The sequence below is a fragment of the Camelus dromedarius genome, chromosome 17, assembly GCF_036321535.1.
Source record: "Camelus dromedarius isolate mCamDro1 chromosome 17, mCamDro1.pat, whole genome shotgun sequence".
Classification (NCBI taxonomy): Eukaryota; Metazoa; Chordata; class Mammalia; order Artiodactyla; family Camelidae; genus Camelus; species Camelus dromedarius.
The window spans coordinates 18,096,145-18,108,725 of NC_087452.1; the positions used below are offsets into that span (position 1 = coordinate 18,096,145).

The window sequence follows — 12,581 nt, forward strand, 5'->3', positions numbered from 1 at the left end:
GGAAAGAAAGTTACCCCCACTTTAATAATATTAGCTGACATTTATTAAGCATTGACCATGGCTTAGGCACTATTAAAACTGCTTTCTATGTAGTAACTAATTCAGTCCTTACAACAACTTTATAAACTTGGCATTATTATTACCCCGATTTTAGGTGGAGTAATTAGAAAAGCTGGTCTTTGAACCTAAATGGAACAGCCCTGGAGCTCCCATTGTCAAGCCAGAGCCCCATTGCTCCAAGAAATCCAGTAAACATCCCATATCTTCCAGAAAATTCTTCTGGCTTTCTGTGATCCAGATCAACCCTACTGAGATCTTTTATATTGCGTCTTGCCTGTTCTAGTCTCTGTCTAATTTTCCCCCCCAAACATATACTGAGCATTATGCTATTCATCTCCCCTGCATTGCTCTGCTTTGCCCTACACTCTTTGTGTGGTTCTCTAGGGACTGTGTTACATGTACCAGCTTCCCTCTCCAAAGAAATTATGTGCACTTCTGAGGGCCCAGCAAGCTATTACTCTTTGCACTGCCCCCTTACCTGGGGTTCTTATGCTGCTGTTTATGCTGAATAGGTATATTGTGTGTTGGTTAGGGAATCGTCAGACCTGAGTTTAAAGACAGGTATGAGCACCTTCTAGTTTCATATTCTTATGGATCAGTTAACCTCCCTGAGCCTCAGGTTCCTCCTCTGCAAAATGGGGAACTTTTAACTCAGCTGACATCGAATGAGTCGTTGTGATGTGTCAGAGGTTGAACTAGGCAGACACAGACCCTATCCTCATGGGGCTTCCAGGCCAACCCCTTTCTCCCAGAAGAATGAAATGAGATGATACCAAACGAAGCACTTCCTTAGTTCAGGTGAGGGGCACATGTTAATAGACTCTCAATAAATTTTAGCTATTCATTCAGTATCTTCTATTTAATTAAAAGCAATCAGACCACTGGACACCAGAAGAAAATTTAATTAAACCTCACACTGCACAGATATAATATTATACATCACTCCCTCCCAAGCCTTTACTGCTTCAGGTATTTTTCTTTCCATTTTCATGTCAGTAGCAGCTATGCCAGAATGTGGGAAGTCAAGAGAGGCCCCTCTGCCCTCATCCCATCTTTTTTTATTGGCTAGTGATCAGTTAGAAGGAAGAGGAGGGGGAGTGGGGGGAGGGAAAGGGGAGGAGAAGGAAGGAGGAGGAGGAAGAAGAAGGAAGGAAGGAAGGAAGGAAGGAAGGAAGGAAGGAAGGAAGGAAGGAGGGAGGGAAGGAAGGGAGGAAAATAAATGAAGAGGAGGAGGAGAAATGTAAATACCAGGGTTATAGAAACTAGTCTCTTTCAAATACTGACATTCGATGAATCAACTAAACTTTCACCAAAATGTAGCTCTGTATAACTGTGTAGTTGCAAGATAATATTTTTCAAAACGGATGTAGTTTTAAAAATGAATTCATTCATAGTACAGAGAAGTGGGTGTAGTAATGGGACACACATTTAAAGCTGTTTGGGAAGTATTTTCTCTCTGCCCTGTCCGTGTACCTCCACAGCTTTACTTGCCAGCTCATCTGAAGATAATAGGAAGATCTCCATAGATCCTCACGAACGGTCCTCCCTCCTTCCTGCCCTTCTCTCATTTGCTGTAGTACACTCAGCATCAGATCAAGTTGGAATCTGTCTTGTCACTTACTAGGCATTTTGCGTTAACCTCTCTCTCTCCTTTCTTGATCTGTACAGAAAGAAGAAAAAAAACAACACTCCTGGAACGCAAAATTATTCTGGAGGATAAACGACTGGCATTGGGTAGGCTTTCTCTTTTTTCCTCTCTTTATCTGTCTCTGTCTCTCTGTCTCTGTCTTTGTCTCTGTCTTTCTTTTCTCTCTTTTTCCTCCCTCCCTCCTTCTTATTTCTTTCCTTCAGCAGCAGGCAGAAACACCAGTTTGCGGGAATCTCAAATTAAGCCATTAGCCAGACCCAGTCCCATCCCTGGCTAGGTTCTCTGCCTCCCGCGGCCGCCGGTGCCTCATTCCCTTTATTCTAAGGGCAGTCGGGTCTTGGGGTGCTTGAAGCCTGGGCGGCAGAATCAAGACCCTCCCAGAGCTTTTAAGTCGGAGGGAGAGATGATAGGCGCGGGCTGGTGACCCCCTCCGCTCCCCCCACTCCTGGCAGCGCCCCCAGCTCCGCACCCCTTGGCACCAGCGCCTTTTCTCTGTCGGGAAGGCGAGCCCAGCCCTCAGCCGCGCGGCGGGGGCTGAGGGCGCCCCCTCCCTTCCTCCCGCTCCCCCTCCCCTTCCTCCCTCCCGATACAATGACTGGGCCGGAACAGCGCATCAGCCGAGTCTCATTGGCAGCGGCCCCCCCAGCCCCGGGAGAGGCGGCGGGCGGGGGCAGCTGGGGAGAGCGGAGCCCAGAGCCGGGGCTGACAGCGAGAGGAGGCAGGCTGGACGGAAGGGCGGCAGGACGCAAGGAAGGCGGCCGGGGGCGCAGCTGTTAAGTGTGGATCAAAGCGAGGACGCGAGGCGAGCGGCGGCAGGGGCAACGAGCAGCCCCGAGCCGGGGAATGCGGCGGGCACTGGCTGCCCAGCGAGCCCGAGAGTCGGGCTGCGCGGCTCACGTGCTGACCAGGAGCTGGGGCAGAGACAAGGAGGAAGGCAGCCGCCTGGGAAGGCGCTGCGCAGAGCCGAGTTGCAGAGCTGGGTCCCCAGGTCCCGCGCGGTGAGCCACCGAGACAATAAAGTAGCGGTCGACAGCCCCCGAGCGCCGGAGGCAGGAGGCGGCAGAGCAGGTAGGTAGGCGACTGCCCCTGGTGCCCCGAGTGCGCTGCGGGGGCGCGACCGTGCGACCCGGCCACAGCCGCGCTCAGGGTGCGCCCCGGGCGCGGCGCGCGCGTTTGGAGACCCCCAGTGGAGGTGCGGGTCCCGGGCGCTGCCGCGGGCAGGAAACCCCGCCCCACCGCTCCCCCGCTGCCGGCAGCCTCCGCCGGAGTCTCTCGGGCACTGGTGCGGCGCTTTGGTCGCTTTGGTGGTGTGGAGACAGGAAGTTTGGCGGTTTCGGGGCGTTGGCGCTGGTGGGGTTTGCAAGCGCGCCGTCAGGGACCATGTGCTTTGGTTGCCGCGCGTTCGTGGGAGGTGGGGGAGAAATGCTGATGAAGCCCAGATCTGGCTGCCGGGAGATACTTTCAAAAGGCGGCGAGAGGATGGGGGAAATCCCTTGCCTTAGCAAAGTGTACTAAGGGTTTGGTTTGGCTGCCTTTTTCAAATAGGTGTGTCTGATCCTAGCCGCTCCTATGTTGGAGAGGCTGCGTGCCTGTGGATCGCTCCCTATCTATTTTCTAGAGTATTTCAGTTTTTACTTTCATCTGGGGAGGGGAAAACCAAAGATGACATTTTGATGATATTTGGTTTGGACTAGAGGATAAACTCTTCCTTTGCATTGAATGACTTGTGTTCCGAACGATACTGCTGGGCAGTGCCTGGTCTTGTTCACAAAAGGGGTGAGAGCTTGAATTAAATCTTCTCGGAGCCTGAGAAAGCTGCCGCAGGAGGAGGTCTCTCTCGCTCTTCTTTGTGTGGCCGCTTCCTTCCAGATGTGAGAGGGTTGGGCCGGGCGCCCCTGGGTGGGGTAATAATTATCCTGAACATTCCTGCGATCTGCTAGGACTTGTAAACATACCACAGCCAACTCCTCTGAACTTTCCGAACCACTCGGTCTGCTTGCTGGTATCCAGACGGCTGCGTCTGGAAGGTGGCCCCTCCGCGGGGATGGGGGGAAAGATTCTGGAGTGCTGGCAGCCGCAGCCTTTCCGGAAAGGTGGTTGATCCCTCAAGGTTAGCTGGTGTGTGCCCCAGAAACTTACCAACCAATTTGGAGGTTGGGTACAAGGTTTTAGCGCCCCTGGCATGCCAAGACCTGTCCTAAAGAGAACAGGTCTGTGGACTTCCAAATCAAATGTCTGCAGGGGACGAAAAGCAGCGTCACCTTGCTTAACCTCACCGGACTGCGCTTAGATCTTCCGTGGTGGTTAAGAGTGCTTAACCAGTACCCCAGGCACCCCAGCAGGCAGTTTTGGGGCATCATAGACGACGGGGTGGTAAACTGAGCCCTGGAGGGAGGTTAAGTAACCTGTCAGGAGTCATGCAGGTGATTTTTGGCTTACATGAGTTCTGATTCCAGATGCCAGACTCTTAACCATGACAGTGCCTCTAAAAAGGCTGTGCTGTGGTGACATCGATGCTGATGATGCAAAAATAATTATACAACAACAAGAATTCATGTAGTTCCAAGAACTTATTGAAGAGGTTTATCGTTTTCTTATGACAGCAGCAAGTATTCATCAAACACTTCATTTGCTTCAACTCAGTAATGTAGGTGGAATGTATTTGAACAGGATGATGATGGAAAATGAAGAGAGCTACCTAAAAATACCAGTAGAGTGACATCTGATTTTCATTATCACTGGGAAAGAAGTCATTGCTCAGAAGTCAAGTCTCAGAAATCACTTCTGGGCGTGCAAGTGATTGTCTTCAACTTCACTGTTTGGAAAAGGAATACGCTTCCATTTTAGTGGCAGAAAAGTTAATGGGCTTCTCCAAGTGCGCTTGAGCCTAACAATCTAGAAGAGTGGGGGGGGGGGGGGCTCACTGCACAGCCACTCCGGACTGTGAAGTGTAAATGCCGCTGAAGTTTTCACGGTATTGTTTACTTCCCTGGCCTCTATTTCCAGCCAGCCTGAGAATCTGAGCTCTCCATTTGATTCCACAGATTTAATCGAGATTCTGCAAGTTTTGGCTAACTGACAATACAAATAAGGTACATGGAAAGCAGTTAAAAATACCCCATCTTGTCCAGCCTGTAGTGCTTGTCCAAGATTTCAGGAACTCTTTGTAGCTATTTTACACACATAAGTGAAGACTTCAGGCTTTTACTGCAAGTGATCTCTCTCTCCCCCCACCCCCCTCCTTCCCTCTAGGTCTGCCCCAAAGATCTGATCTTATCATGATAGCACTATTTTTACACACTCAGTGACTGCTGAAGTTCACTGTAATTACTGTCTTTAGCCTACAGATAAATAAATCACGTAACGCAGCTCATCCGCGGGACCTGGATATCTATTTCCTCACATATCTCTTCTCTCTCTTCTTAGACATGGTTTTTGTTTTGTTTGAGAAGGTACTTACCTTTTCTTCTTTTTTTTTTGGTCATTCATTGATTTCTAGGTCATAAGACCTTTTTCCTCCTCTTCTTGTAGATCTGTGTCCTGTGCAGTGAGAGAGGAATGGTGAGAGAGCGATTTTCTGTTGCTTGATGCTTGATTTAGGGGCCAAATGTCCTGTTTTCCTCAACAACCCAATTGAAATGATCATGTCATTTTTTATAATCTCATTCTTCCTGGTGAAATCAATTTTGAATCTAATCTCATAAAGCAGTGTTTTTCAAAAGGAAGGTCATGAAATCAATTTAGTGGGTCACAGTAGTATTTTCTTTTTTTAAAAAAAAGTATTAGAGGACAGGAAATATTAACATCATCATATGTTAGTAAAGGATCTGTAGTTTCATGAAACTGAGTCAGTTCCATCTGCGGCTTTGTGCACACTCCGGGTGGCAGAATAAAATGCAGTTCATACCGCAACTTGCTGTCGAAAAAGTTTGAAAGTCACTGCCACAGGGTGTATTTGCCTAATAAGCGACAAACACCGAATTTAAATGGAATTGGCAAATATATAATTGGGAATTGTTACATATTTTCACATTTATAAATACAAAAACATGTATGTATATATTTCCCCCATGTCTACAGGTTCAGTTTTCTAAAAGGTACATAAGTAGGATGGCTTCAAGATTCATCTTGTTCAGAGATGAACGGTGACATCAGAATCTGATTCTGTTTTTCTGTCTTCAGCTCTGCCTTTCTCTTTCTTCCTCTTGGGTTGGGTTCCTTGGTGGGTGGCAAGACGACTGTACCAGTTGCTGGTTTACACAATACCAGGTTCAAGTTCAACAACAAGAAAAAGCACAAACCCTCCTGCCCCACTTGTTGAACAAAAAGTCTCAAAATCAGTTCTGATTGGCCCGATTGGTGTGGCTGGAGGTGGAGTCCAGTGGTGGAGTCCTACCCAGGCCACATGGACCACAGACACCAGAGGTCTGGACCTCCAGATGAATACAGTTGTTAGAAAAGGGGCAAATGGATGCTGTGAACTCAGAATAAATGTTCGCCACCATGTCCAAGTGCCCCAACTCAATGTAGGTTGATTTCTGTCCTCTTTGATGCCTCAAATAATGAAGGATGAACTGAATTATATTCAGGCACATAGGTTATCAGTATGATTGCTCACGTATGTAAGGAAAGTCTTAGCTGTCACTTTTGACATGGTCAGTTTCAAGACTCAGGAGATCAAAAGGCAGAGCAGGTCAGATGGATAGTGGTTGCTGAAAAAGGCAGATATATTGATTTAAAACCTACTACAGACCTTAAACCTCTTACAGGGGGTCATCTTGACCCTTTTTGCATCTATGTGCAAATCTTGGAAGGCAATTATTTTAATTAGTTGGTTGTAGTAGTGTGGTGAAAGTAGTTATTTAAGTAGTGTCTTCAAGCAAATTATTTGAAGAGTGCAGCTTCTTAAGGCCCAAGGCTGAATCACTTCTCTGCTTGGCAACTCTTCAGCTTGGAGGTATTTATCTGGGTCTCTGTTTTCTTCGCCCCTGGGGATGTGCTGCTTTTAATTGTCCTTTGTCACTTTAGGCACAGTTATCCAGTAGGAAGGGGACCCTGATTGGATGCGGCTGTGAGGATAATGTTCATCCCAGCAGAGGATCCCTGGAAGCAGGGTGATCATGCTGGCTTGCCCGGGTCAATCCTGGTTAATGTCCGTGCCTCCCTCCAGTGTGGATGATAAATTATGTGGTCACTTCGTCTATAAAGGCTGTTGTAGGGAGCCATGATTAGGGTTTTTTTTTAATAGATGAATTATAAGAACTCCTTTCACCAGACAAGATTAAGTGATATTTGAGGATGTGTGCTTATGTGGTAAAAGGATAAAGGAAAGCAAGAAAATGATTGCCAAAAGGTCAGGATAGGGTGGTGGGTCTCCACCAGGGGTGATTTTGCCCCTCAGGGGACATTTGTCAATGGCTACAGAAATTGTTAGTCGTTGCCATTGGCGGAGGGTGCTTGCTACCAGAATCTAGTTGGTAGAGGCCAGGGATGCTTATAAACATCTCTCAATGCAAAGAACAACCCCCAGAACAAAGAATCATCCAGCCCCAAATGTATGTAGTGCCAAGGTGCAGAAACCCTGGGATAGTGGTTACATTTGCAGGGGAGGGATGGAGGGAAAGTGTTTAGGAGTTTCTGGGACAACGCAGTGATGGATACATGGCTGTTCACTTGGAGATAATTACTGAGCTGTACCCTTATATTTTCTTCACCTTTTTATCTGTTATACTTAAAAATAAAAAAGTATTTTAAAAAAAGTTCTTAACATAACTGAAGGATAACTGAAGCATAACTGAAACTCCTGATGCCTGGTAGCAACTTGTTCAGATGTAAAGACTCAGTAACTAACTGTAGAACAGTGGTGATAAGAGCTGCTCACCTGAGCTGGGAATTACTCTGCCAAGATTACATCCTGTTTATCAATTTGGCGAAGTCTGTGTGTTGACCAGTATTTTACAGAAAAGCAGGATGGGCTGTGGTTATAAACGCTGGCTCTGAAGTCCGATGTCCTGCCCTCAAATCCAACTGCACCCACCGCTTACTAAATGCATGACTTTAAACAGGTGGCTTAACTTTTTTTGTGCCTCAGTTTCTCATCTCTAAAATGGGGAGAATACGAGTTCCTACCTCACTGAGTGATTGTAAGGGTAAAATAAATTTAAGTGCCTCACACAATGTCTGCTACATATTGAATATTCCTTAAATGTAGGCTATTATTATTGTCCTTTGGAGAGGCTGGGAAAATAAAATAACTATTTTTTTTATTGGACAGTATGTGGCAGATTTCACTCAGTATTTTCCAGCTATTTTTTTCTTATTCTTACAAATCCTGTGATCTGGATGTTATGTCCATGTATTGTTGTTATTACTACCCATTTTACAGATGAGGAAAACTGAGACTTAATGAAATTATCAAGTAATGGAGCCTTAATTGCAACCCCGAGTCATTTTGACTCTACAGCCTCTGCTCTCATGTATTATGTCATATTGTTAGACTCCGAAGGGAGCTTTGAGATCAACTAACCCTCAAAAATGAGCCCCAAAGATGGGGTGTGACTTGGCAGATTATTAAGGGATGGTGCAGGGCCAGAACCAAGGTTTTCTGCCTCCCTTGACCGCCTGTATTTTGAGGACAGGGCCCCTGTGCTGGAGGGAGCAGACACCGACCAGTACATGGAATTAGGAGTTGGGGAGATGCTTTCTAACGTAGCTGCAAAAAACCTAGAGCTGTGTTTACTAAACTGGGGTAGGTGAGTCCCTGGTGGTACATGAGTTAATTTTAGATGCCAGATAAAGAATTGTTTTACTTTAATGATTATTTATTTTAATGTGTACTAAAATTTTTTTTTCACTCAGACCTTCAGATTTTATTAAAGAGTATATTTGTTTCTGCCTTGCCAAATGAACTATTAACAGACTAATTGTTATTGCTTAGGTTGAGGCTAGCAAGACATAGTGTCACTGTAAAAATCACTTTAAAATAATGTATTTGGTAAAACATAGGGTGGATAGTGTTGAAAAATGATGAAAACTGTGAAGGGAAGATGTAAATAGCTGAAGCCTGGGAAATGCTGGACTAGGGCAGTGTTTCTCCAACTCTGTGCGCAGGAATCATTTGGGAATCAGATTCTGATTCAGTAGGTCTGGGGCAGAGTCTGGGAATCTGCAAGATTCTAACAAGCTCTCAGGTGATAGGAATGGTGCTGGCCCCTGGACCACACTTTGCCTAGGAAAAGATTCGAGAACCTAGAAGATTCTTGGACATGTGCTGGGTGCTGCAGAGGATTCGGAGAAGTGTAAGGCACAATGACGTATCACCTCACATCTCTTAGAATGGCTGTCATCAAAAAATCTACAAATAACAAGTTTTGGTGAGGATGTGGAGAAAAGGGAACCCTCATACTCTGTTGGCGGGAGTGTAAATTGGCACAGCCACTATGGAAAACAGTATGGAGAGCTACCACGTGACCCAGCAATTCCACTCCTGGATCTAGATCTGAAAGAAACAAAAATACTAATTCAAAAAGATACATGCACCCCAATGTTCCTAGCAGCATTATTTACAATAGCCAAGATATGGAAGCAAAGTGTCCGTGACAGATAAATGAATAAAGAAAATGTGATACACACACACACACACACACACACACACACACACACACGAATACTACTCAGCCATAAAAAAGAATGAAATTTTGCCGTTTGTAACAACATGGATGGACTTGAGTATTATGCTAAGTGAAATCAGAGACAGAAAGACAAATAATGTATAATATCAGTTACATGTGGAATCTAAAAACCAAACTAATGAATATAGCAAAGAAGAAACAGACTCACAAATATAGGGAACAAACTAGCGGTTACCAGTGGAGGGGGGGAGGGGCAATATGGGGGTAGGGGATTAAAAGTTACAACTATTAAATATAAAATAAGCAACAAGTGTATTGTACAAAACAGAATATAGCAAATATTTTATAATAACTATAAGTAGAACATAACTTTAAATATTGTGATTCACTATGTTGTACACCTGTAACATACAATATTGCACATCAACTATACTTTAAAAAAACAAACACAAAGAAATGTAAGGGGATCCCATGTATCCCAGGAGCTTAAGCTAGTTGGAGAGAGATTTGAATGAACATGGGAGGAAAACTCCCCCATCCAGAGAAGGTGCGACACTGAAGTGGTGCAGGGACCATGGTGTGCCCAGAGCTGCTGCAGTGGGATGCCTGGAGGGCGTGGGACCTCACTTTGGCCTGAAAGATTTGTAGCAGCACGTGGAGAGTTCCCAGACAAGCTTGATGAGCAGGAGACAGGGTGCAAGGAACAGGGAAGACTCCAAAAAAAAAAAAAAAAGCCTGCATGTGCAAAGTGAAGATTTCAGCAACAATCTGATCAACACAGAGAATCAGACTGAGACGTTCGCTTAGAGTAACCTCCCTCTTCAAAGAACAAGCCGCACTACCTGGTAATAATAGTCCCCATTTATTGAGTCCCGATAAGTACCAGCCACTTGCCAAGTGCTTTCCAGACAGTATATATTTCAGTCCCTCTCCACGGTGAACCGCTGCAGCTCACACTTAATAGAGGTGAAGACGGAGGCTTGGAGAGGCTGTGTCACTATTCAGAATCATGCAGCTGGCAAGTGACAGACCCAGAATTCAAACTCAACCGAATCTGTGCTCTTGGACACACACTGCAGGTGACTGAGTTTGTTATCACCAACGGTCACAGCCTGAGAAGCCTGGCTCTCTCCAGAGTGTATTTCACAGGAGAGTCTAATGACTCTCGTTTCGGACGAGAATATCACCCCTAAAGCAGATCCTGAACCCACAGCTCCAGTTGCTTCTATTCCTTTCTGCCTTGCTGAATAAACTACGAACAGACTGGAGTTGCTAGCGTTGTGACTTTACATGAGAAATAAGTTCAAAACTGCCCCCTTCATCCCATCCACCGGCCTGCAAATGAACACTGGGTGTTTTGTTGCAATGAGGAGGCGCTTTGCTTTGGAAATCACCGAGTAGCCTAAAGAGACAGTTATTGGAAATAATTAGGCCTCTGCCACAGCATGGGGCCCGTCACAGCCCCTCCTGATTCAAAAAGTCTTTCTGGAATACCAGCATCCATCTTCCAGCTGGTGCTCACCACAGCCGACAGCGTCGGTAGGGAGCCCAACGACGGATGGGGCCTGGGGATTGTTTTCTGGCTTCCCTTGCTGCACCTGACTGAGCCCATCCCATCAATTCAGTCATCGCAGAAGAGCAGGGGGACTATGTGTGACCTGAACGGGAGGGAGGCACTGATCACAGGGCCGGCTCTGGGCCTGGTTCATCCATGTAATACTCCGGCAGGGCTCTGCCAGACGGAGGGGAGCTTGGGAGAAAGGGGTGCGGTGGCCCAGAGTGGAGAGTCAGGAAGGCTGAGTTCTGATCCCACCTTAGCAGCAGACTGACCTGAGCCATGTTAATTAGCTCTCTGGAGTTGTTAAATGGGTGATGATGTTTGAGGTTCCTTCTGCCTCTAAACCTTTATTTATACTATGAACCACCAGAAGTGCACTCAGATCTTATTTTATTAAAGATCTACATGTTATGCAAAGCCATTGCTCTGTTCTCACTAACTTTTGAAAAAAAAAAAGACTTTGAGAATATGCTGATGATTACCAGTATGGAGAGGGATGGGGGAGGGGCAACATAGGGCTGGGGATTAAGAGATTCAAGCTACTATGTATAAAAGAAATAAGACTCAAGGCTATATTGTGCAGCACAGGAAACATAGCTTATATTTTATAATAACTTTAAGAGGGTAGAATCTATAAAAATATTGAATCACTATGCTGTACACCTAACACTAATATAATATGGTAAATCAACTATAATTTTTAAAAAGTCTCGTAAATAAATGCCTTTAAAAGGGCTTCCTTATCAGTACTCTGTTGGTGGAACATTTCAGTAAAATTATTTGCTGTCCAGTAAAAATGATCCTTGGAGTGATTTGTCCTGTCAAGTAACCTTTCAATGTTTAAACAAATCTCAAAACATTAAGATAGTGTGACTTCTTTGATAAATCAGGAAAGTTAAGGATACTTGAGGTCATCACAAATGAACCGATTACGTCCATTTAAATGTGCAAGTTGAAATACAGGAACCTGATTAAGTAATGAAAACCATGTGCCCTTAGACTGGGACCAGAGAGCCCAGTCCCAGTGGGGCCGTAAGACTCAAATTGAGGACATATCATGGTAATTTGCTCCAACTGTGTTAAATTAATTCAATTTGTATTTTGAAGAGAAAAAAAAAAGAAGTGTGCTGTTTTATATACCTCTCTGTGCCCAATCCAGCTGTACTTTCACTGCCTAAAAGAATGGGCTGTCCAGTTTACTAGAGGTCAAAAGTTTGATTCAAACAAATTAAGAAGATACTGTTGCAAGGATTCAGCTGCTTTAAACAGTTCAAATCATGAGCAGTTCTTGAGGCACTTTCTAGCACTGGGCTTAATTACGGTTGAAAAAGCATCCTAGAAAACTATCATGGGTCCTTTTTAGGTCTCAGAGAAAAGCTATGAAAATGATAAAGATGAAGTGTATTTAAAAATTGACAGTTTGCCGGCAAGTGTTCATGCTATTGGGTAGATTTTTTCACTCTGTAAAAAGAGGCAGAGATGTAACTTTCAGAGGATACAATGCAAACTTTTTTTTTCCCCACTCCTTATACCATTTCATCTATATAGTGTCGTCAAGGAGTAAGAAGTTTGTTTAGCTTAAGTGATTTTTCCGGGTGATTAAAGCTTACCTCTGCCCACCTGCGTTATTTAATTATATTTTATTTCATTTTTTGCTTGAATTGTCTCTGATGGAAATGTGGTA

The 12,581-nt window shown here is 45.0% G+C and overlaps 1 protein-coding gene across 1 annotated transcript in view; it reads left to right on the forward strand.

Moving 5' to 3' along the window:
* Window positions 1-2,417: 2,417 nt before the first annotated feature.
* FRMD4B (FERM domain containing 4B) overlaps window positions 2,418-12,581 on the forward strand; it is a 284,910-nt gene continuing 274,746 nt past the window's right edge. Inside the window, exon 1 of the mRNA XM_064496320.1 lies at window positions 2,418-2,776. The gene's annotated coding sequence lies outside the window, so the exon portion shown is untranslated. The remainder of the gene's footprint in view (window positions 2,777-12,581) is intronic.